The following is a 24775-nucleotide window of genomic DNA, read 5'->3' as shown; positions in this document are numbered from 1 at the left end:
GGGGCGGTAAAGGGAACGACTCTGCAAAAACAGGATCCTGACAAGTTTTAGACATTACAAGTAACTCTAAATGGATAAAAAGGATGGCTTGAGCTTTTTTAAATAATAAAACATTTTGAAAATAAATACTTTACATAATATTACATGCTGTTTTTTTTTTAAATCAATTTTAGGGCAGTAACTGTATCGCTGATGCATCATTTATTGCTCGGATGGAGCTAAACAGTCTAAAAAATGTGGCTCTAGAAGCTACGTGCATTAGAAATGCACTAGAAACTGTCTTCTGGAAAGAGAAGGTGAGAGTAAGGAAGGTGTGTCCTTATATACTTTTTTAGTAATCAGTCAATGACTCACTTCTCTACTGTTTCTGTACAGTGAAAGCCAACGAGTTTTAACAAGAGGCTGGAAGGAGGAACCGACTTAGACTAATGCTGAGGACTTACAAATAATCTCCAAAGCACAAGCGACTTCAAGATACAATATGAATATGTGTCTGATCAGAGATTGAATCTTATGCAGATTGTAAATCATGAAAACAAGGGTGGAACTGCGCACACACGAGCACACACACACACACACACACACACACACACACACACACACACACGTTCGTTGGCCCTTTCGTATTTCAAATGGTGTTGCTTTTTGGGAAAAAATGCAACAATTATTATTAATAACTTTCTGTATGCAATTGTGTGTACAAATGAAAAGCCAAGACCAGAGCTCATATTACAAGAACTTAAATAAAATATTCACCAAAATGAATAAAATACAGGAATTTTACTCAAAGAATAAAATAAAATAATATTAAATGCCACTTCATATATTTTTTCATCTTCTTGCTCACACTTTGCAGTTTTATGGTTTCTCTGTAAAAGGATGAGCTGCATTTTTTTTTATAATTGGAGGAAGTGAGCTGCTATAACTATTAGAGAAACTTGTTCTGTAGTAAACAACACATTAATCATAAATAGTACAACGTACACTGCTTGTTAACAAGTGTTTTTTTTGGGGGGGGGGGGGGGGTAGGGAGGCCAGATTAAGATGATTTGGACATGTTCAGAGGAGGGAGAGTGAGTATATTGGTAGGAGAATGTTGGACATGAAGCTGAAGGAGGCAAACAAGGAGGCAAAGAGGAAGGCCAAAGAGGAGGAATATGGATGTAATTAATGAGGATATGAAGCTAGTGTTGAGGATGCAGAAGATAGGGATAGGTGGAGAGAGACGATTCGCCATGGCGACCCCTGAAGGGAAAAGCCGAAAGAAGAAGAAGATTCGTCATCATTAAAAGTAACTATAAATAAAAGTACGGCATCTTTTTTTCATTAATACGTAATAATGAAAAGTATGAAACGCTATTACGTAATTGTGAGATAATTGCGATAAATGCTGTGCATATAACTTTATTATTTTCCTACAAAGTGTATTAATCCTTACTTATTCCCCTTGAAAAACCTTGTGCTTTTTGTAGCATCTTGTCAGGGTTGTGTAAGGCTTACTAGCATGACTCTGCACCAAAGTCTCTCAAGTACAATAGGTGTTTTTATTTACCTTTTTTTAGCACAAAAGAAGAAAGAAATAGGCCTTTGTAGCATTACTTATGCATTTTGCTGTAATTATTCATAAAAGGGAATAGAAAATGCAGTTACTTATTCTGAATCTTAACCAAACTCATTAATGCCTTACCTTAAGCTATTTTAGATTTAGTGCCAGCTGGATGCTGACCCCAGTCAAAAATTGGAGCCTTGAGCAATTTCCTCCTTATCCATGACTAAAAAGGATTTCTACATGACCTAAAAATATTATTCCATCTTGGTAATATTTCAAGTTTAATAGGTTATTGGTACAAGTAAATAAAATACTTGAATATACCTGGAAATTTCAAAAGCCAGGGTCGCCCAAAGACGCCCTTCAGAAACTAGACGTCCCTGATATCCCAGACCGCATCCTAAGGTGCTGCCTGTCAGGCTCTGGGTGTTCATACGGCTGCCAGTGGTGTCTCTGCCTGCATGGAATAGCATGTGATTGGCAGTCAAGGTCTCGCTAAATACGTTTTACGTTCCATAGAGAATTTTGAGAAATCACCCATGCAAGCTTAAACTGATATAAATAAGATATGAACCACAGTGCAGGATCATTCGAAGGTGAACGGAAATGTATTTAATTATATTTGTGGAAATAAAAATAGTAGCAGTCTGAAGGTTAGTCTAAGTGTAGCGGTCAGTGTAGTGTACAAGTGTAGCTTTCATGTAGACAGCCTGGGGCCATTTTGTAAAAGATTTTTAGGGTGGATGGTAAGCCATGGAGGGCTTGGGTTTATTTTTCAGTGCAGAAATCAAGGTTTTTGATCTGGATTTCTTTCCGTTCTACAGTACATTATAACTCCGTTCACCAAGTGATTAACCACTTTTTTGACTTAACTTATCAGATTACACGTAGTCAATCTAAATGTTGAATAAATGAGGCTAAACTTTAACAGATGTGACAGAGAGAAAAGACTTGAAACATGGATGCCAATTAAAGAAGCAATCTATGAAGCTACGAATTTAGCAAGCTTGCACATAGCTGTTAAAGCAATATTCATTCATTCAGTTATTCATTCATTTTCTACCGCTTATCTGAACTTCTTGGGTCACGGAGAGAGTGTGCCTATCTCAGGCGTCATCGTATAACAGAAAGGTCAAATGACTGGAAACGAGACAAACTTGTAGAAAAACATCTAATTACACTCAGCATTAGCCAAACTAGCTAGTACATGGCTGTTAAGTCTGTTAGATACACAAATGCAAAATGATAGAAGCAATAAAATTATCTGGAAATATGAAGATCTTCCGCAGATTTAGTGTTACATTGTGAAAAACGACACTTGCATATGACTAACATTTCACTGTAATTACATTTTGCTTCAACCAAATTAGCTAGCACATAGCTGTTTAAAGCACTTTGCAGTTCGGGCGGCCCGCCTAAGCTGGGAAACCCTACCGCCTTATCTAGGTCACCCAAAAAAAAAAAAAACGCTGCACAAAAGGCCGTCAAATGCATCTCGGAGAATAGTACATACGCGCTTCACACCGCGAGCGGGCACGCGAGCTATACGGTCGAAATGAGAGAAAGACGTGGTCCGTCACTGTCTGGAGGATAACTAGCGTGTAAACGCGTGTCCGTGAGAACTGTAAGTTGACTTATGTTTTGGGTTTATTTAAGCGTTATTGTATTAGTCTATAGTTCTTGCAAGTTTAGCGATTTTGTTTTGAGTTCTTCACCTGCTAGCTAGGTTGCACATGCCTGTTTTTAAATAATTGTTAAGTGTAGTACAGACTCTGTGGTCTATCTCGCAAAGAAGCCCCGCCCACCCGCCCAAGCCTACCGCCTTAACTAACAAATTTTCTGCGGGAAACCCTGACAATGTCACAAGCCAAGTCATTCATAAGAAAGCTTCTTATACAGTACATGTGGTAAAAACGTGACCATATCTGAAAGCACCGACATTACAGACATTTTAGCTGCTTTTACAACCATAATCCAGCACAGAGACTCCAAAGAATGAGAATTAAAAAATGTACAACAAAAGCAAAAAAATGCAAAATAAATTGAACCAAGAAATAAATATATATTATTAAAAAATTAAAAACAACAGTTCCAGAGTATTGATCTGAGGCTGTTTCTTGCCAGGGTAAACAAAGTCAGAGTTAATGGTCTGTCATTGAAGCAATCAATGACCTTCTGGTCTCTGTACAAGTTGTGTTTCAAGAAAAGATTAATGCCGGGTGAGTAGCAACGCCATTCTTTGTGACAAGAAGCAACAAGGAAAGAAGGATGGCAGGAAATGGAGGGAGAGAGAGGCATCATGTTAATCGTAGTGTTGCTCCAATGGAGTTATGCCTTATAAAAGCAAAATATCCTTCTAAATGGAGATTAGGCACATCATTTCTAGTGATGTTCAAGTCACCGCATATGAATTATAAAAATGAACCTACTTTTACAATTCATCTAATGTTGTGTACGGCATAATCCGACGCCATTTTCCATTGAAATGTTGTGTCGGGGGACTTCATTTGTCACAATGGAATATTTCCAGCTCTGAAAACTGAGCGCCAGGGCAGACCAGGCCTCCCATTGATTCTGCACTTCCTCTGATTTGAAAGGCTCTGGCATGGAAATAAACTCAAACCCACAATAGTAGAAAAAAAAAAACAACACTTTAAGCCCACTGGATAGAGAAGAGAAAGTTCATGCTGCGGATGCAAATAGTGCTTCACTGACCATAAACTGCAAATCATCCCAGTTGCTGTGGAAACCGCCCAGTGGAGATCGTTCACCCTGCCACTCAGTGCCCAGATAAGGCTTATTCAATTTGCTCATATGGGATAAGTATATAGCGTGTATGGGTGTCTAATCATATCGATTACCAGTGAGATGCAGAGCTGGAAAATTCTCATAGAACAATGATTCAGCAAAAGCATTTACGATTAATATTGCTTAATATGTATTATCCAGCAAAGAAATGTAGAAGCGGATCAGGGTTCGACTTCATAACATTAAACAGACATGATATTAAACAAAAATGACAACAGTGCAGTTCAAGTTTTAAGTTAGTACCGTATTTTATCATGGATTAAAGAGTCAATTTGTATCATTAACAGTGTCTTTTGTTGTTGTTTTTTTGGGTTGTGGAAATTCATCACGGTTTCCATTTCATTCTTAATCCAGCTACATCCATGTAATAGTATGGTCAAAGACTGTAAAACACGGACCATAAAATTTTACAGAAAAGACATGGACATGGTCAATTTAGATGGAAATGTTCTTACTCAGGTTTGATCTCATCCTATGTTCATAATTTCACTATTCATAATTTGATTGTGACATTAGATCAATGTACAACATCGTTAGCCTTATAGCACAATATGTATACAACTTATACACACTATTTTTGTTGAAAATGTATTCAAGTTTCATTTAACACATGTGCCGTGGAATTGCTAATAGGAATCAATCAAGCCAAAATGTTTAATTTTGTCGCTTTACAGCATTACGCCTAAATCCTTATTGGCGAACAACTATTACTTTATGGTATCCCTCAAGGTTTAACTTTAGGCCCTTAAATGTAATATGTTGTAATAGTTAGGCTATATCAGAAACATTATATTACACCTTTTAAAACGAATTTGTCACAGAGAATATCAGGAATGCTTTGTAGTTTTATAGATGTTTTTAAATCCCAGAATAATTTAATTTATCGCAAATACTTCCTTTGGCCTTTTACTGTATATACAGTCCACTTCCACTTAAAGGTTTGTGACCATGGTTCTTAGATTTTATGACAGTTTAAGCTTAGGCTTTTCTTACATTTTATATTAGGGCCTTTTTATACCCTTTCACTTCACGTGTTTTCTCTGATCCGATAGCTATCTGATTTGTTAAAACTGTTCCGTTTACATTAGGCCACATAAATGCGTCTACCTCATTTCCGGGGTAACTGAAATGGAACATGCTTTGGTGTATGCGGTTGCTACAAAAAACAGCATTTACTGTTTGCTGCATTTTCGCTGGCGGCAGCAGTGCATTTTAACGAGACACATTTTAACGAGGGTGAAAGATCGGAGCCAGCGCTGGTGGGAAAACATATTTGTTTCTGGCGCGATGCACGACTCGCGAGTCACCTGCGAGTGACGTAATTCTGTTTGGGAGGAGTATAGCGCTGACGTATGTGGCTTGAACAACCACATGCATTTACACCTGCCCAGTTTCATCTGAAATGCGTCCCAGACCTCCTCCTGAAGGGGTTTGAACCATCGGATTTATATCCGTCTTGAAAACGTTTCGGAGGGCATTTAGACCTGGTCTTTTTAACATCGGATAGCTATCTGATCACAGAAAACGCATGAAGTGACCTGGTGTAAAAACCCCCTTAAACAGAAAAACAAAAATGATATGTTTTATATACATCATACAAATGTATATACGTTGCGTTATATGTTATATATGTAATGTTATATACGGAATTTATTCAAACAAGGTTTATTGTGTTCTGCTACACCATGTATAGGTGATATTTAGCCTTATATCTCTGATGGAACCTATTGTGCACCTGAGCAGGTACACACTGGTTATTTGCATTGTGGGAAACACTGTGGCTTTTAGAAAACACACACACATTTATTAACAGCAAATGACTTCATTGCCCTTTACTGAGCATGGTGTCTCATATCAGGAAATGGCAGAATAAAAAGAAAACCCTGTTTGCTTGTTCAGCTGTTTTTGCACAGTGTCATTACATTTAAGCTAACCATAATTAAGGTCTGTCATGTCTCCAAAACAAAGTACAGACATGGGGTGAATTACAGTGAATAAAATTTATGTTGTCAAAATGTCACCGTGCTAAATACCCATTCCATCATTAGCCACATTAGTGCTGTTTCTGTGGTAGTCAACAATGTCATTTGTTTTGCTAACGAAACGTTGGCGCTATCATCTGTTAGAGAAATCATGGATGTAATTTAGGACTCGAGTTCTTATAAAAGCTCAGTAACTATTTGCTTTCTGCAAATAGGTCAGAGGTTTTAGAGAATGAATCAAAAAACATGTGGATTCGTGGCTATCAGATGGTTATTCCATGTTATTCCATGAACTCCATGTGATCCTTACACCAATACAACATTTGTTTGACTGTATATTTATAATCACACCCTCCGGTGTCACCCATATGAGGATGGGTTCCCCTTTGAGTCTGGTTCCTCTGAAGGTTTCTTCCTTTACCAATTTAAGGGAGTTTTTCCTGTAAAGCTGCTTTGAGACGATGTCTATTGTAAAAAGAGCTACTGTATATAAATAAGCTTGAACTTGATAAAACTTGAATTATTCCACAACAACAAGACAAACTTTACAGAGGTGATCTGAGACACCAAGGGCGAAAGATTGCCACTAAGAATATCATAAAATGTTGAGAGTTTTTTTTTACAACGAAGCATACACCGGTGGATAAAACACATTTCTTTGCCAAGCAGCAGCAAAAAAAAACAACAGTGAGGTAAGATTTGAGGATTTAGGAAGTTTTACCAACCAAAGAAGCCACAAAAGAAGATTTTTGTCAACTCACATGTCAAATCTGACCTAAATAAAATGTGTGAAACATGAAATGAACAAATGCATGTCTTTCATGTCCTTTCCCTTTCAGCGAACTGACTTTTCAGAAGAATTTATTCACCTTTGGTCTGCCCAAAGAAGTGTAGTTTTCAGGTGTATCCTGTATTGCTATAGCAACAGGTCAAAAATCGTTAATGCTACGTCTTAACCGTATATGTCGGCACTCACATGAGAAAGGAGTATAGACGCTTTTATGGACATGAAAAGCACTAAGACTACAGTACATTCACAGCACACGTTTCACTGCAGAATTCCAGATTTATCGCTCAAATGCTTTTAGTGATTTTGCACCATCGGAAAAACTGTAGAAACAAAGAAACCGCCAATACCGGAACCACAATGTACACAGGATTCTCAGGGTATTTATGCAGAAGAACAAACGCATTTATTAACCAAAATGCATTCAAGTTTTTAATAAAAGAAACACACTTGAATGACCTTGAGTCTTTTGTCTCAGTTAATTATTTTTTTTCTTCAGAATCGTGGCCACATTTATTTGTATCAATTTGTTGTTTGGATTATTTTTCCCCTGACAGAGAAGGATGATGATGATGATGATGATGATGATGATGATGACGCTGAGGTGTGTAAGCCTATTAAAATTCACTGGGAAAAAACTACACGGTTTCCCATGTGCGTGTCGGATAGCCAATTATGGGCAACGTATCCGATCCAGGATACAAATTATCCGTGTATTAAAGTGGCTGAAGTCTGGTTGGAAAAGATTGGATTTTTTTATACCGTCTACACATTTGTGTCACTTCAATGTGGTCAACTGAGCTAGTTTTCCACATCAGAGAGCAGCCATGACAGTGCTAATAAATCTTTCAGGTGTATCTTATATCGCCATAGCAACAGGTCAAAAATCATAACTGCTAAACATGTCCGATCTTATCGCTCGAATCAGATCCATAATAAAGATTTTTTTTTTAATCTGATTTTTATGCCCACACAGTCCTGGGGAAAAAATCTGAGATGGTTTTTCAGCTCATAGAGCAGCCAGTGAAGTGAATAAACAGATAAACACACAAACAGTAGTTTTTTGTGGAGAATGCTAGTTTGTAGACATAGCTTCTATTACTGGCACATGGTCGGTCTCCAAGCAGAGATCCTGTCATGGAGAGCAAAATGGCACTCGTTTAAAAAAAAAAAACGTACAAAACAATGAGTCCTTTACACTGAGCCTGTCATTACTTGACAATCAGTTATGAAACTCTTACGCAAACTGAAAAAAGTTTCCCCCACAGGCAGCGTTAAGTGGGAATGAAGAAACGAGGGAAAAAGTGAAGGAAATCGGGCTTGTCGTTTACGGCGATGTTATTTCGGTCTCTCGCCCACTTTTCCACTGTGTCCTTGTTGCCTTTCCCATTACTGACCACTTTAGCAGGCAGCAGCGTGCCACATGGGACCTGCTCATGATTCTCTGAGAGAGTCCAGACCTACCCTGTGAGACCGAAACACAAAGAGGAATGAGGGAAAGAAAGGAAGAATGAAAAAATGCATGAGACAGACAGAAAGCGATCCAGAGAATCTGTAAGTGAGAAGAGTGGAAAGCCGACTATAACTGAAGTGCACTGAACCACAGAGAGAGATATACAGTAGACAGAGAGGGAATGAGTGAGTGTGTATGTGCGTGTGTGTGTATGCATGTGTGTGTGTGTGAATAATGGGCGTCGTTCCAGTGCCTCCTCAGGTCTCTCTTCTGTTTGTACAGGACTATTCATGCCCTTATTAGGCTCAGTGTCACTGACAGAAAGCTCAGAGCTCAAATTCATGAGCAACAGAAACAGCACAACAGCTGGAAATGTTTACGGCTTTATTTTAAGGGTGTTTAAATATCTTAAAGGAGGCATCATCAATTTTGAAGTTCCCAAGAACATGACCTTACATGCATTAAAATAATCCATATCTAATACTACCGCCTTAAGCATTTTGTTAATAATGGCAGCATCTATGAATATTGCTAAATATGCAAATTAGAAAATGCCCACATTTCCTCCTATTTTCCTAAATAGCACAAAAATATTAGCAAACTGAGTTCACCTGATGACGACACATATATCACATGACCTGATTCGTGTGCAACATGCCTCTAAATAAACAATATAAACATCTCAGTAAACATTTCAATAGCCAAGTCAAATAAATATATTCCTGGTTAATTTATTCTTTTTTTATTTTTTTTTTTTAAAATTAAGCTTTATTTTTAATTCAATTCTTTTCACAAGCTTTTAAGTATTTAAATGTCCTTGTTGCTTTCTGAGAGTTGCCACTGAATTCTGTATAATGACAATAAAGTATTTTATCTTGTGTTATCTTATCTTTATTATAAGACAATTAAGATAAATGAAAAACACCCTTCTTGTAGTATTGTGCATCAAATAGTAAATGAGAATGAATTGCAAGTAGGAACAAATAGAAGTTGTGAACAGGAAACTGAAAATAAAAAGTGTTTGAATTCATCACAAATAATCTGTAAAGCATTGAGAATTTTGCAGAGTCTAGCATCTCTGGTTCATTTTCACACAACTGTAGTTCATGAAAGCATAAACTGTCTGACATCATGAACAAAGTATTAGGTCTATAATGAGCTCAGAAATGACTCTGGCCCGTTAGTTCCTCAGGATCTCTCGGTGTGGTGGACGTTGTGGTGGAAATGACATTATTTACATTTGTATTATTTACTGTTGAGTGTCACTCAAATGAGGAGTCTGGTTCCTCTCAAGGTTTCTTCCTCATGAATAGATGTTAACTTAAAATATTTATTTTGTTCCTGTGCTTCTGTAAAGCCGCTTTGAGACCGTGTAAATTGTTAAAAGCGCTATACAGATAAATTGAATTGAATTACGAATAAACAACGACAGACACACCCACTAGCAATTGGGTACTGAAATTTAATAGTGAATCAGATCTTTTGATTCACTCGAATCGACTCTTCCGGCTCTCTTCTCTAAACCCGTACGGTTTGCGTTATTTTGATCGGTGAAAACACTATTTCAGATAAATTAACATAAATTCTGTATGGGTAAATTCGTTCTGTTTATTTTTTTTTAAACAGCCAGCTAAATTCTGCATCCTGTTTGACTCTTTAAAAAAATACTGTACATATAATAGACTAAACATACAATGCGGCAAAAGTGTAATTCAGTGTAACTGCCAGAGGCTCCTGAGAGGTTTCTATTAAAAATGTATGCATGACATCCCAGCAGGGGCCGGTTTACCGCCGAGCGGCGTGTACGTTTAAAGCGTTCACAGTGTGCCGTGGTACAGATTGATGCATGCTAATGAAAGGGCAGAGGCGTGTTTTTGAAGAAAGCTTTCGGGTATAAACTGCAGGTGCTTGAATAGGGAAGAAGGTCTGGTTTAACAACGTGGCGGAACCACAACAACAACTAATGACAACTGAGTGAACAAACGGTTCATGCATATTTTCAACCGTTGTTATTTGTTTTTTTTTTAATCCCAAAACATACCAAAACCTTTCATCAACATTTCTGGGTAAGATGATGTTAATGGTTATAATCTAGAAATCCCTAAAGACTGCTTTTAATGGAGTCCTGACAAAGACACTCTGCCCCCAAGTTCTTAATTGCGGCTGTAAAAGAGTGAGGAAGCACTGAGGGATCACGGGAAGTCTTATAATCAATAAATTACAACTAGCAGAGACTTTAAACTGGATTTGCAGCACAGTTGGATAATAAAATATTCTGCAGAATCCACAACATGAGCGTAATGTCGTCGCTGCAACAATCTATCGTGCGATGCTTGAGTAAACAGTTAGAATTAGATGTTAATGTTTAGGATTAACACATACACAGGGTAAGCACTTTGTACCGTACAGCTGTGTGTACTGTTTCTCTAGCAAGCCACAGCTGATCCCCGTTTCTATCGAGTTAAAAGTGTTTGCATTTGCACAGAACGAGTCAGGCCAGTTTGGTAGTACAAGCCCTGAGGGACAGGGAGGAGGCTCAGGTTCGCTCGAAAACCAAACATTACTCAGACCTCTCAAACACCGCCTCGTCGATGAGACGGTACCGTAAGCAGGGCTTGGATAAGGAATGCTTCTAAATGCTCTTCTGATTATCCTTTAATTCTGAGATATAGTACAATATAATACAAACAGTACAAGCATTTTCATCATTTCACACATTTTCAGCAATAAATTTGAACGGATGACGTGGAAACACCTCAAAGTTTGTGAGATCCGAAGCATTTCGAAAGCTCCGGTACGACGTCTGTCATTAGTCCGATCTGAAATAGGTTGCGAATATGTTTTCAGCTTGAGTCATTTTCACAGTTTGGTGGTGCCACTTTAAGTGCCAGATTAATTACAGACTAACAGTTTTTCCCTAAAATACACCTAAAAAAAAGTGTTTATTGTCTGACATAAGCCAGGCTGTGCACTATGTGTGTTACAATTTGAAATAAACTAGCTTGTGAAAAGCATTTGAAAACATACAGGAGTAAAAATAAAAATAAAATTGATTCTGGATTTTTTTGTACTGTCTTGTACAGTCAACAAGGTGGTGATCTGAACCTCCCTCCCATCGATGTCCAAACAGCCAAGTCACTGTCTGCCTCTAAATGACGTCTAAAGCCCTACCTCTTCCTGAACCTCTTAAACTAGCACTTATAAACTTTTTTTTTTCTTGCAGTATTTCCTTCCAAAAGAGTTTATACACTGATGGTACTCAATCTGTGACCTATCGAACCGGTTAGCATTATGTTTTCATTGACGGAGACTTCAAAAGTACTTGGGTTGCCCTCGATAAGGACGTCTGCCAAATGCTGTAAAGGTCTGAGGTCTGAGACCACTATGAGTTTTAATGTATTCGTTATGTCCCCTTTTTTACAGCTTTAACGAGAGTGTGCAATCGAGCTGACATGGACTCCACACGTTTATGCAAAAAACCTTATGATCCATTTTCGATCGAATCATCTGCTTCAAAAGAAGTGATTAGGTGTGATTAGTGAACATGATCAATATCACAACTTGGCTTACATTTAAGAAGTAAACTAGAATTGTGACAATTCAAGATTCTGAAGTTTTCTATTTGTTTTAAATGCTTAAAAATGGTCTTCCATTGACACCCCCCCCCACACACACACACACACACACACACACACTGTAAATAGGTACACCTCGGGGTCATTTAGTGTTACCATTCCTCCGACTGTGGGGAGAAATCCAGAGAAGCCATATATAACCCAGACAGACATGGAGAGAACATGCAAAACTCAACTCGGACAGTAACAAAAGCACAAGATTGGAGCTGTGAGGTTGCAACACTATCCACAACACCCCCATACAGTGGTATTTACAAAAAAAAGTCTTTATAGGCCTACAGTTCAGACGGTGCTGGTCCACACTGGGAGCATGCTGCATGTTGTGAAGGTGGCTAAATCAACACCAGCACACAAGCACCAACACAGCAGCTCCCAGATCACTGTGCTTCACACAACTCAGCCCAGAATTGGCAGAGCACTTAAAAACATTCCCCAGGACAACCAGAAAAGAACAGATGAAAAAAGCAAAAGCATTGATGCTGAGGAGGGATGGATAGAGGTTAAAAGCCTCCCAGTTTTCCCTGAATCTGCTGACTCACTGCAATCACACTGAGAGCTGCAGCTCACCACAACATCCTGGCTCTTACTGTACATCATCTCATTTCCTTTCAGTCACCATGCCTGGATCTGCTGTTCCGACTGGGATGTTTGACAAACAATATTGTTATCATTATGGACACTACTTGAATTCATCCTTGATATCAAGTACCCACCGAAAGGAGGGCTGTGTATGCTGTGCAGGAAGACACATTATACAGCATTTGCATGCTTTCAAATAAACAGAACGCATTTAGACTCTGATGAGTGGTCTAAGTGTCGAGCCCTGAGGGACACCTCGTGTAACAAATATCAAATCAAATTTGTGTTTGTTGATGAAGCACACTAATGCAGTTTCCTCCTCTGTAATGATAAATCATTAAGTAAAGAATAGAGCACTTAAAGGGGTACAGGGTCCTGTTATAGGAAAATATTTCAGCAGTGGTTTGGTGTGATAAATTACCTTGAAGTAGTTTCCTAAATACCACATTTTATTCCAATGATCATAACGATTTGCCAATGCTAACCATTAACATATATTAAAGTATATTTTACTGTAACACTGTTTAATAAGAGTATAGAAACAAGTTCATGGACCTAAATCGCCCTCACTTTTTTTCTCTCTCGTGAAGTTACTGTAGTAAGAAAAATTCACAAAGCATAAAGTCCTCTGTTCTGAAGAAGCTTGTCTTGAAAATGCTTAAAGTTACAGCTTTAACTCTCACTTTGACAGTCAGAAACATTTACATTTACAGCATTTGGCAGATGTCCTTACTGAGTGACTTACATTTTTATCTTATTTCATATAATTGAGCAACTGAGGGTTAAGGGCCTTGCTCAGGGGCCCAGCAATTTCATCTTACTGGACCTGGGATTCGACCTTGCAACCTTCCAATTGGTAATCCAACACCTTAAACACAAAGGCTACCACTTCCTTTTAAAATGGGACAAACTAGAAAAGACATGTACAGGTTTCTGAATGAAAGCTTTTAGAGGCTTAATAATAATAATAATAATAATAATAACAATAATAATAATAATAATAATAATAATAATAATTAGTAGTAGTAGTAGTTTTTTATTTATTATTATTATTATTATTATTATTATTATTATTATTATTATTATTATTATTATTGTTGGTGTTGTAAAGAGGCAAAAAACTACGAAAATATAAACCAGTAAGTCAAAACAAACAAATGGAAAATTAAAAGTAAACAAGTGTTACAATCTAAGACACGTGTGTAGCGCTGAATAGCTGGGGATAAGTTGAGTGGGCGTGGCTAATAGTGAGGGGTTGGACAAAGAAAGAAGATCGGTTAAGTGATGGCTCCTTCCAGAGAATTTTAGCATATCATAGATTACACACGTTTATCACACGTACAAATCCCTCTGTATGTTGTTACTAAAAAAACGTTAACACATCAGCACAACATGTACATTCATATACTGTAAAAGTCAGTGCTGCTGTTATAGAAAAGCAGACGAGGACCAAAGGCAAGGCGAGGGCCAGCGACATCGCCTGGGAGAACGAAAGCAGCCAAAACACTGCAGAAGGGTCAGCCAAGGGAACACATTGAGTCATGCTAGAAAATGGCTTTGTTTAGAGACAAAGTGCAGGATGAAGAGCTTCTTCTTCTGTGTGTCCTCTACCCATGTATCATGATATAACAGGCTAGATAAAGACTTTGATAATTGACGTCCCCTGTAGGTCTCCATTAACTAACCAGGTCTTTAAAAACGTCAAGCTAATTGCTTTTGGCACTTATTTGTCATTGAAGAATGTTGTTTTTACATTCGATCATTTTAATACAGGATGTGTGCAGAGGTTTATGGGTCCACAAAATCCACTGGAGATGCTGTACGGTGAATAGATCTGTAATAACGCTGATGATGTCACTAAAGCGCCGCTGCTCATTACCACCTACTCAACCCTCTTAAAATTACCATGGCAACAGAGTAGCCCCCATGTCCCATAATCAGCAGTGCTTGTTCTAGGGATGACTTCACACCGACGGCAGGCCGGGATGAGCTTTGAAAGGAATTAGCGTGAATCGCGTGCATTAGTAGCTTAAATAGCATTAAGTCGCCGAAGGAATCCGTTCTTGAAAGGAAATGCAGATTCGCTCATCAGACAGCTGCGGGAGGGGCTTAAGACATCGTTCTAACCTCGAGAAATTCATGTAACTACTTATCGTAATCGCAACGAGTCCCCGACGTCCCATTCGGCGCCGTATAGAGCAAAAAGAGCCGTAACAGTAATTGTAGTGTATTTTTGAGTCGGTTACAAAAACCAGAACAATATTAAAAAATTTAATCTCTCAGAAAAAAGCCTGACTCAGGCCACGTTTACTGATGCACGAAGACAAGGCCACGTGGTCTCTCGAGCTCTTTATCCCCTATTCTTTGTGAGAATGGATTTTATTTTCTCTGTGATGATGTCTACACTGGACATGACCGCGTTTGCCCTTTGGCTAAAAAAAACAGAAAGCTTGGGAACATTCCACACAGAGTGAGCGAGACCACCGGCTTTAGATGCCACACACACACACACACACACACACACACACACACACACACACACACACACACACACACACACACACAAACACACACACACACACACACACACACACACACGCCCAATCCTTCTCCCTCTCATTCACCAACATTACAGAAGCAGGACAACAAGCCCCAAAAGGCATTCAGGTAATGATCCTAACATTTGCAGACCTCTAATTCGCTCTAATGTGCAAACAAGCGATGAGAATTTATAAGCGGCCGCGATGGAACCGACGCTTCTCGAAAAAGTGCTCTGACTCGTTTCTCACCGGCTCACAAATACCGCAAACTGCTGCCTCATGGATTTGAGTTGCAAATAAAAGCTGTGTTGCAAATCGAGCTGCAGGTCTCACACACACACACACACACACACACACACACACACCCACAAATGTCAGCTGTTGCCACACCTCCCACACCTTGAACACACACTGATTGTTTCAGAGTTCTGAGACAGAACGGGTTTTAACATGTTCTAATCAATCGAGAGGACCTGTAAGATTAGGGTTAGGCAGCACCGGTAGCTATTGTGATACATCTCGCATATTAGATGGTAAAACCGAGCAGTTCTTGTGAGAGATGTGGGTCTGCTTTTTATTTCATTTCTGGGGAAAAAAAACACTTCTGTCTTTAAAAAAAGAATTTTATTTCAATCCATTTCACCACCGTCTAAAAATAACAACAATGCAGTGTGTTGCATAAGTATTCACCCCCTGACTTTCTTGGATAGCTTCCGCTAGGCAAGCCATATAAATATATCGTAAGAATATAAATAATGGATTTAAAGTCACTCTGCAGGATTTTTATGATATAGAAGTCATAGATGTTATATATATATATATATATATATATATATATATATATATATATATATATATATATATATATATATATATGATAGTGATATATAATGATATATAAAAAGCACCAATGATTTAAAATGTTTATGGACACTACGGAGGTGAATAAAGGAAGGTAAATGTAAGGAAGTAGTGCTACAATTCCGAGCTGCTCAGCTTTTCAAATCAAATGAATGGGAAAAACTAACAAAGGAAAACAGATATTAAAATGAATTAAAAGTCCGTGTGAATGTATTTGACCAAATCCAAGCATGGCCAAAAGCGATAACAGACCGGACCCAAGAAATGATTAACAACTAACTAAATAGGGACGGCTGATGAATAATTAAATGAATAAATACGTGTGTAAGCGCCGTCTGCTTTCCTCACACAATAGCATTTATTTTGGTCGGGAAAGACAAAAAAAAAGTGACGTCAGCCTTTTGTGGGAAAAACATTGCCATAGTTGTGGTACACAAAACTGAGAAGAAGAAAAAAAAAGACAGCATGAAGTCTAAAAAAAGACAGGACACCAGAACTTCCAAGTGTGTGTGTGTGTGTGTGTGTGTGTGTGTGTGTGTGTGTGTGTGTGTGTGTGTGTGTGTGTGTGTGTGTCTGAACACGTCCCAACAGGCTGTGAGAATATTGAAACATGCATGACTGGCGGTTCTGGCTTGGTGAAATGTGATGTTCTTCTGCAGTATGCTAAAATATGTTCTATTATATGTTTGTTAAAACTGGGAATGAGAGTCAACACCCTGTTCGTTTAAACCTGATGTACTGCTTTCTAGTGCGAACATGGACCTGAGATATCCTCCCTCCTCCCTCCTCCTTCCTCCTTCCTCCCTCCAGGTGTTTGTTACACTTGGATCGAGCGTGTGTGTTGGTGTGAGTGGGTGTGTTGGTGTGTGGCGCTACAGTGATGTAAACACTGGAGTCATTTACACGACGAGGCTTGGCTCCCTTCCCCCTCTAAGGCAGTAGATATCTTTGAACCAAGTCACATGACCTGAGACAGTTGCTGCATGCCAAATTACATTCTACTCACTACGCACTTACACTATGCACTGTGTACTCAAGCATTTAGTGGCGGTGGTGGCTCAACTGGTTAAGGCTCTGGGTTGTTGATCGGAGGATCGGGGTTCAAGGCCCAGCACAGCCAAGCTGCCACTGCTGGGCCCTTAAGCAAGGCCCTCAACCCTTCCTGTATCATAGCTGCACTCTGACCCCAACCTCCTTAGTTGGGGTATGTGAAGAAAAGAATTCCACTGTGCTGTAATGTATATGTGGCGATAATAAAGGCTTCTATGCTTCCCCGTTCATAGAATTTATGAATACCCTGTAGTGTATGGAATAATAATCGCACGTAATTCAAAGCATTTGTGTGTAAATTTTAATTTTGCGGAGTTGGATCCTAAAATCTACGGCACGACATTTTACAGATACGAGATTTTGCGTGTTTGTTCAAATACAACTCCAAAATGTACGACTGGCGCCGAAATGGCGGATCAGCAGCCAAGCGCTCACTCATCGTCTCAGGTAAGTTGGTTTTTCCTTCCAAATTCGGACATGTTTAAGGGTTAGTTATCACTAATAACAGAGAGGAGTAATATTACAGAGATAGGTTAACTATAGTAAGTAAGATTAGCTTTCAGAGTAAGGTGCTTAAAGAATACAGCTGTTTAGGAGTTCACTGTTTAGGAGGTCATCACTGTACCACCTACAGTAGCCATTTCCTGCTGCACTGACTGCCCATTTGACTTGGACCTTCTTTCTTGTGCTGACTGTCCACTGATATTGGACTGGTTCCCCATTTTCTGTTGTCCAACACTTAAGGTGTCGGTCAACATCGACACCAGATTCTGGGCTGAGTGCAAGATGTCACCTAATGGAACCTGATAAACAATAAAATATAAAAACATAGTAGTGTATTTACGTTAAAAAGGTCTCGAACGTTTTTTTTTTAAACTAGAAATATATACCCAATCCCTTCATGAGCTTTCTCCAAATCAATGACGAATGACATCCAACGTGTGTAACATGACAACGCTACGGTAGCTTTAGCATATGAATATGATTTTTAAATGTTGAAAATGAAATCACAGAATGAACATTATGATTAAGACGCTTGTAAGACCCCCCGTCCCCCGGAGCGTCGTCAGCCAGCTTGACGGGTTCTTGCAGTTCTTTTTCTTCTTGTTAAACTTTTCAGTGTGAACACATGACTCAATCTATTTATACACGGTGTAGAATAGAGCATGAGATGAAATTTGGGGTGCTCTATGTTTGAATGTTCTATGTTCTATGTTTCTATGTTTGAAATTTGGCAATTAGGGCATCTGTGAGCCAATCAAGTGAATCTGTGAGCTCAGGGATGTGGAAGAAGGTAGAGTGCCCTTATTGTAGCTTTAGTTGTGTGACAGAGAAAAGCTGACTGGTGAAAATTGGTGAATGGCAGTTATTTTTTTCGTGATCGGCTGTATGACTGTATAGGAAGTAACTTCAAACAATTAGCATTACATATTAACAACTTAGCATTACATATTAATGTAGGCTGCATTCATACGACAGGATGCGAGTTATTGCTAGCTATTTAGTGACGTGACATACGGCTAAGTACGGTGGCCCATATTCAGAATCTGCACACAGGAGTGAACACACACACACACACACACACACACACACACACACACACACACACACACACACACACACACACCATGAACACACACACCGTGAACTCACACCCGGAACAGTGGGCAGCCATTTATGCTGCGGCGCCCGGGGAGCAGTTGGGGGGGTTCGGTGCCTTGCTCAAGGGCACCTCAGTCGTGGCTGGCCCGAGACTCGAACCCACAACCTAAGGGTTAGGAGTCAGACTCTCTAACCATTAGGCCACGACTTCCCCCTATTAGGCCACGACTTCCCCTTTAACCGGCATAAATATATTTTAACAAAGGTTTCAGCCATCTTATGATCTGGTCAGTATGTCCATCTGTACTGACCATCTGTACTGACCATCTATGATTTGGTCAGCATGTTGGTCGATAAGCCAAAGATTATGTTACACCTATTGCATGATGTTAAATCAGATAAATGTGGTGGTATTTAATGTATCAATCCATGTGAGATGTACTTATAAAGCTTTCATGTCTCTAGATCTGTTGTGGCCTAACAGCTGGACCGAGAGACGTTTTCCAGCTGGTGAGAAAAAATGAATCAATTCTCCGCTGGCGGGGATCGGATCTCCGAACAGTCTTACATCAGCTTCGTCTGCGTTCGTCTGCGAGACGTGAGATGAAAGATGGAAAGATGAAAAAGCGGTGATGAGGAATTCAGCACCCACTGACCCGCAGCCTCGGGTCTTGTTTAAACTAATTCAGATTATATTAAAATACATGACTATTTTTCTGTTTTTTGACCTTCTAACCACTCAGACAGTGCTCTCAGACAGGACAGGCTATATTTGAAAATGTCATTTTCATGTTATAATGTGAATGGAAATCGTTGTGTCTCATCCTGTGACTGGCTCCTGATGGTCATGTGATCGTGAACAGATGTTCATACGAGCGTGTTTGTTGGTGCATTCTGTTTGAAGAATACTATCTGTTCTGTTGTATTTGCATGAAAAAGAGGCAGTGTTCCTAGAGAGCTGTACCACATGGCCTCACACACAGACACACACAGACACACACACACACACACACACACACACACACACACACACACACACACTCCTGAAGCTCGCTGGAAATAAAAAGAGGTAAATCAAAAAAAAAATCTCAATGCTGTGACTACACCTACTCATTCATGCACTTATCCAATCAGCCAATCAGATGGCAGCAGCTCCAAGCATAAAATCATGCGGATAACAATCCAGCAAACATCAGAACTGGAAAAATGTGCTCACATTTGTTATTAATCACATGTGTTATTAGCTTGTCAGTGCCAGAAAAGCTAATTTGATCTGAATCCAGCTGATAATAACTGGTATAATCAATCTTTACAAATGCGGTGAGCTGAAAAAAAGAATCTCAGAACAAACCACCTATTAAACATAGAGACTGAGGCGCTACAAGAAGAAGCAAAAGACCACATCAAGTTCAAGGCAAAATAAACAAATAAATAAATAAATAAATCTGAGAATTTGAGCTTGAGATGGAAATTTTCCCTGGTCTTTTTCACATTTTCAACATTAAATATTCCTTACGCTTCCTGTTTTAGGCCAAGCTGCCACTGTTGGGCCCTTGAGCTCCAGGGGTGCTGTTTCATGTCTGACCCTGTGCTCTGACCCCAAGCTCCAAAGTTGGGATATGTGAACAAAGAATTTCACAGTGCTGTAATGTAGATGTGACAAGAATAAAGGCTTCTATCTGGTGCATGGCTTTCAGATGGGGCTTTTTACTCTATTATGTCCGAATATTGGCAAATTTTATTTTCAATATGTGACATATTTCCCCACACAGGCTTTACTGCTGCAAAAATATTACCATGTCAGGTAATCCTTTTACTCCAGTAGCGATTTGTTTTGAGTGGTTTCCTTTTTTTTTTGCATGTAAATGAGAATAAGCTTTCGACAACAAAACGACGGTGATCAAAGCTACAGGATGTAAATGAGAAATCTTTTTTTTTTCCAAACAGCTTCACCATGAGCCGAGAAACGCAAAGCACGGCAGGAGGTTAAATATCGCCGACACTGTCTGCTTTTTTTTTTCTCTCTCAGTTTACTGGTGAATTAGTGAACACCTGTTTTGCTTTGCACCCTTCTGTAAACTTCACTACACCCGTATCGCTCCTTATCGCAGTGCAGCATGCAGAACAAAAACAAGCTGATAATCGACTGCATGCTGAATTGTGCAGAACATTTCTCAAGGCAGGTCTGAACGTTACCGCAGAGTGGAAACTCTGTCTAACACCTTCCAGAAGCTTCTAGATGTATTATTTCATTTAAAACTAGAAAAAAATAATAATAAAAAAACACTAAACTTCATTTTATTTGGCAAAGACTTTCGACAAATCTTACTGTTTTCTGAGGTGTTTTGTTTTTATTCTGATTTACTATAACTGCACCGGGACGTTCGTCTGCGTTCGCCGTGTAAAATCCCACCTTCCTACCACAGTAATTCCTCAGTTGCTACAGAGTTTGTGACATTATTCATCAGCATGAAAGACTTTTACTAAAAAATAAAGAAATATCATCAGATGAAAATGAAAAGGAAGAAGGAATGTAAATTTTACAGGAAGCACTTTATATAGTGACAAACAAATCGCTGTCGTTTAGCTAGCCAATAAGGGAGTGTGGCTTCTTCGAGATCTGTTTGTAAATGTCATTTACTTTATACTGATTTCTTCTTTCTAAAACTGTTGTATAACAGCAATATCCCAAGTGTGCGTATCAACTATAACTGAATGTAACGATCGTTTGTGGACGAAAATAAAAAAAAGTGTGTAAACTTTAGAAAATTTAGATCTGTAGAACTGTTTTTGTAACTAACATGTTCGAGCCATGAGTTCAGTACTGTACATACAGACAGCACTAACACTTCACAATGTGAACAAATTTGTTCTGAACCTGGAGTTCGGATAGTACGCTAATAACGAGGACACAGAAAAGGACCATTTTAATCATCCGTATTAAAGTTAAGTGATGATGCTAAAATGTTTAACTGTTTATGCACAAGTTCAAAATAGGGATTAATTTTTTTTTACATATGACATATCTTACCTCTGGTTCTAATCAGTAACAATCTATTTATGATCGCTGACTTTTAAATCGATCCAAATCTGACGGTTAAACCGGTGATAGAAATCTGGTAGCTGATTCCTGCCCAGGAAGCAGGGTTTTGGTGGAACACTGCATGAAACTGATTATAATCCTTTAAAATGTACATTAATGAAGCAACATGAACAGCAAGTTTATCAGTGTTTAGGAGCAATGTCCTTATCCAGAGCCGAATACGCGGCTATTAATTATTGTGCGCGAACAGAATTGTTAGAAGGAACCCAGAAGAAATATTCTTCACCTTGTTACGCCTGCGTAATTACATAAGAGAGTAGAGTCCCAATCTTTTCATGTATCTACATCTACCAGGAGTGAAGCTGATAGCAGACCTCTGATGTAATAGGAACTGATCCTTATCTTTTTTTTTATTTTATCTACAATATCAGTGCCCAAGCTCTAAATACGGGAACAGGTATCGATCCCGTAGTGACATCCTCTTAGTAACCAGGACGATTGTCTGCGTCGCCGAGTTACAAGACTCATGAGACGTGATTGATGCCTCCATGTTTACCTGCAAGATCCATGTGTGTGTTTTATCATACATTATCATGCCTCAGCTGCTGAGTCAGTAATATTTCTGCCCATGCCATAATCTAATAATTACAATCAGATTAACTCCATTAAATTTACATCTTTACTTCAGTAAAGTTCTACATGATCTGAACTGACTGGATCAGAACACGGCATCTAACGATGAGTTAAAAACAGATCAGATCGAAACACCTCGAATTATATTCCATCACACATCCTCAGTAGTGCCGTTACTACCGTTTTCATCCGATTTAACACAACATTGTGTTGATTTATATCAGTGTGAGCAATGTGACAATGCAAACAATGCAATACATTCTGATTTTATGTTAAAACAGCGTTACTTAGTGACAAAAAGGGATAACGGGTCCTGTGAGAAACAAAAAATGCTGTTTTTAAAAGAAATTATCCAATCTCAAACCAGCCGTTTCCAAAATGTAATAAATTTGTAATAATTTTTGATTAAAAATGCACCCTTTTATGTCCCCGTAAACTGTGTTGTGATAACATTGTTATTATATATATATATATATATATATATATATATATATATACACACACACACACACACACACACACACACACACACACACACACACACACACTATATATATATATATATATATATATATACATAGTTATATCACAATACCTGCTATATCTCAGAAAAGTGTATTGTGAAATCATTTATCATGATATCGAGTGTATGTCACAAATTGCCCAGCCTTTCCCTAAGGTCTAATTACATAAGGTCCAATGTTTTGTTTTGTTTTAAGATGCACTGTACTGTATACATGCTCCCAAGGCGAGACATACTGTAGTACAGTTAGTACAAGATGATGAAGAATAACAAGAAGAAGAACAAGAAGAGGAAAAAGAACAACAACAACAAGAAATCCTCCTAGTAAGCTGTTGATTTTATAGAATCATGCACAAGTCCTTTTAGATGTTTCACAGTTACTGCATTACATAAGTAGCTTCTGTATTACTACAGCAAGTCAATGTGGTGGATATTATCACAAGGCAACAGTGTGATCAACACAGGCTCTGTAAACACACACGTCACGGTTTAACAGCTCGTAAACAACAACAACAACAACAACAACAAAACCATCCCTGTTGTCATTTCAGTCCATAACTGCATTTCTACTAGTTTCACTAGTGTTTGTTAGGTGTTGTGTTCTGTATGCATTATGTACATAGTGTATTGTAGCCTCCATTCTGGCTGAAGATGCGACATGCAAACATACCGACATCCAAAACATGACATAATATTCAAATACGCGACTTCCATGACAACGAACGGGATTTTAAAGTAGACAACCGAACACACGTAATAACATCAACAAAGGAGCGGCGATTATTTGTAACGCTGATGTTAGTGTTAGAATTTATTTACCTTCTTGATATCACGCGCACCTCCGGGCGCGGAGCGTGAACACGGCAGACCGGATAAGTGTTGCGCGTGAGAGAGACGCTGCGGTGGTAAAGAAGGCGCGCGCGCGCTTACCGAGCCCGCGAGCACCGGAGGAGGAGCAGATCACCGCGAGAGAGAGAGAGAGAGAGAGAGAGAGAGAGAGAGAGAGAGAGAGAGAGAGAGAGAGGAGGGTCTAGTGTAGGAGGGATGAGGCGTTTCTCTCCGCGTGCCTCTGCGCATCATCGATTTTCCGTCCTGTTTTTGCGCGTGCAATCAGAATATAGCGACCGACCGGCGCAACCTTCCAATCGATCACAACCCAAGACGACGAATATCTCGATTATGGTAACTGACTTCCAGAAACACATAACTCTCCTAATGCACTCCGTAATCCCGCGGAACCTGTAGCGTGTTTTAGCGTCATGTTTGAATCCACAGAAGTCTTTAGAGCAAATGATGAACATGTTACAGCACAACAATCAGATGCTCTTAACACAACAGAATGACTGAGCCTTCTAAAGAAATAGGTGCAGATTAACAGCCTGAAAAAGAAGCGGATGGTCAGTTTGCCTCTGCCATGAGGTTATAGGTGCTTTCACACTCTGATTACTCAAGTGTTCACTCAGGACACCTTCTGAATCATGATGCAATTCTGTGTGGAACATTTGTGCACGCAGGTTTGCCAATCGGTGGATGATAAGTTCACACATTTGCTGTTCCAAAATGTTTTGGATGTCCTAGTGCAGGAACACCTGCGAACCGGGAGCTGGCTTTAGATACAAGATACAATTTCCCCTGCATCAAGGAAGAAGAAACTGAGAGAAAGTGGGTGTCTTAACAGATAAAATACAGTCCAGAAGTGCAGAGATAATATAAAAGGGGTTCAATGAGGG

The 24775-nt window shown here is 39.0% G+C and overlaps 1 protein-coding gene across 7 annotated transcripts in view; it reads right to left on the bottom strand.

Annotated features, from left to right (window-relative positions):
- LOC113656439 (band 4.1-like protein 1) overlaps positions 1-24231 on the bottom strand; it is a 97592-nt gene extending 73361 nt beyond the window's left edge. Inside the window, exon 1 of one of the 7 annotated variants that reach the window (XM_047808012.1) lies at positions 23865-24231. The gene's annotated coding sequence lies outside the window, so the exon portion shown is untranslated. The remainder of the gene's footprint in view (positions 1-23864) is intronic. The other 6 variants (XM_047808003.1, XM_047808001.1, XM_047808009.1 and 3 more) reach the window with 6 other exon arrangements.
- Positions 24232-24775: the final 544 nt, after the last annotated feature.

The sequence above is a fragment of the Tachysurus fulvidraco genome, chromosome 2 (assembly GCF_022655615.1).
Source record: "Tachysurus fulvidraco isolate hzauxx_2018 chromosome 2, HZAU_PFXX_2.0, whole genome shotgun sequence".
NCBI classification, from domain to species: domain Eukaryota; kingdom Metazoa; phylum Chordata; class Actinopteri; order Siluriformes; family Bagridae; genus Tachysurus; species Tachysurus fulvidraco.
The sequence above is the reverse complement of the archived record's forward strand: the minus strand, read 5'-3'. Positions and strand labels throughout refer to the sequence as shown.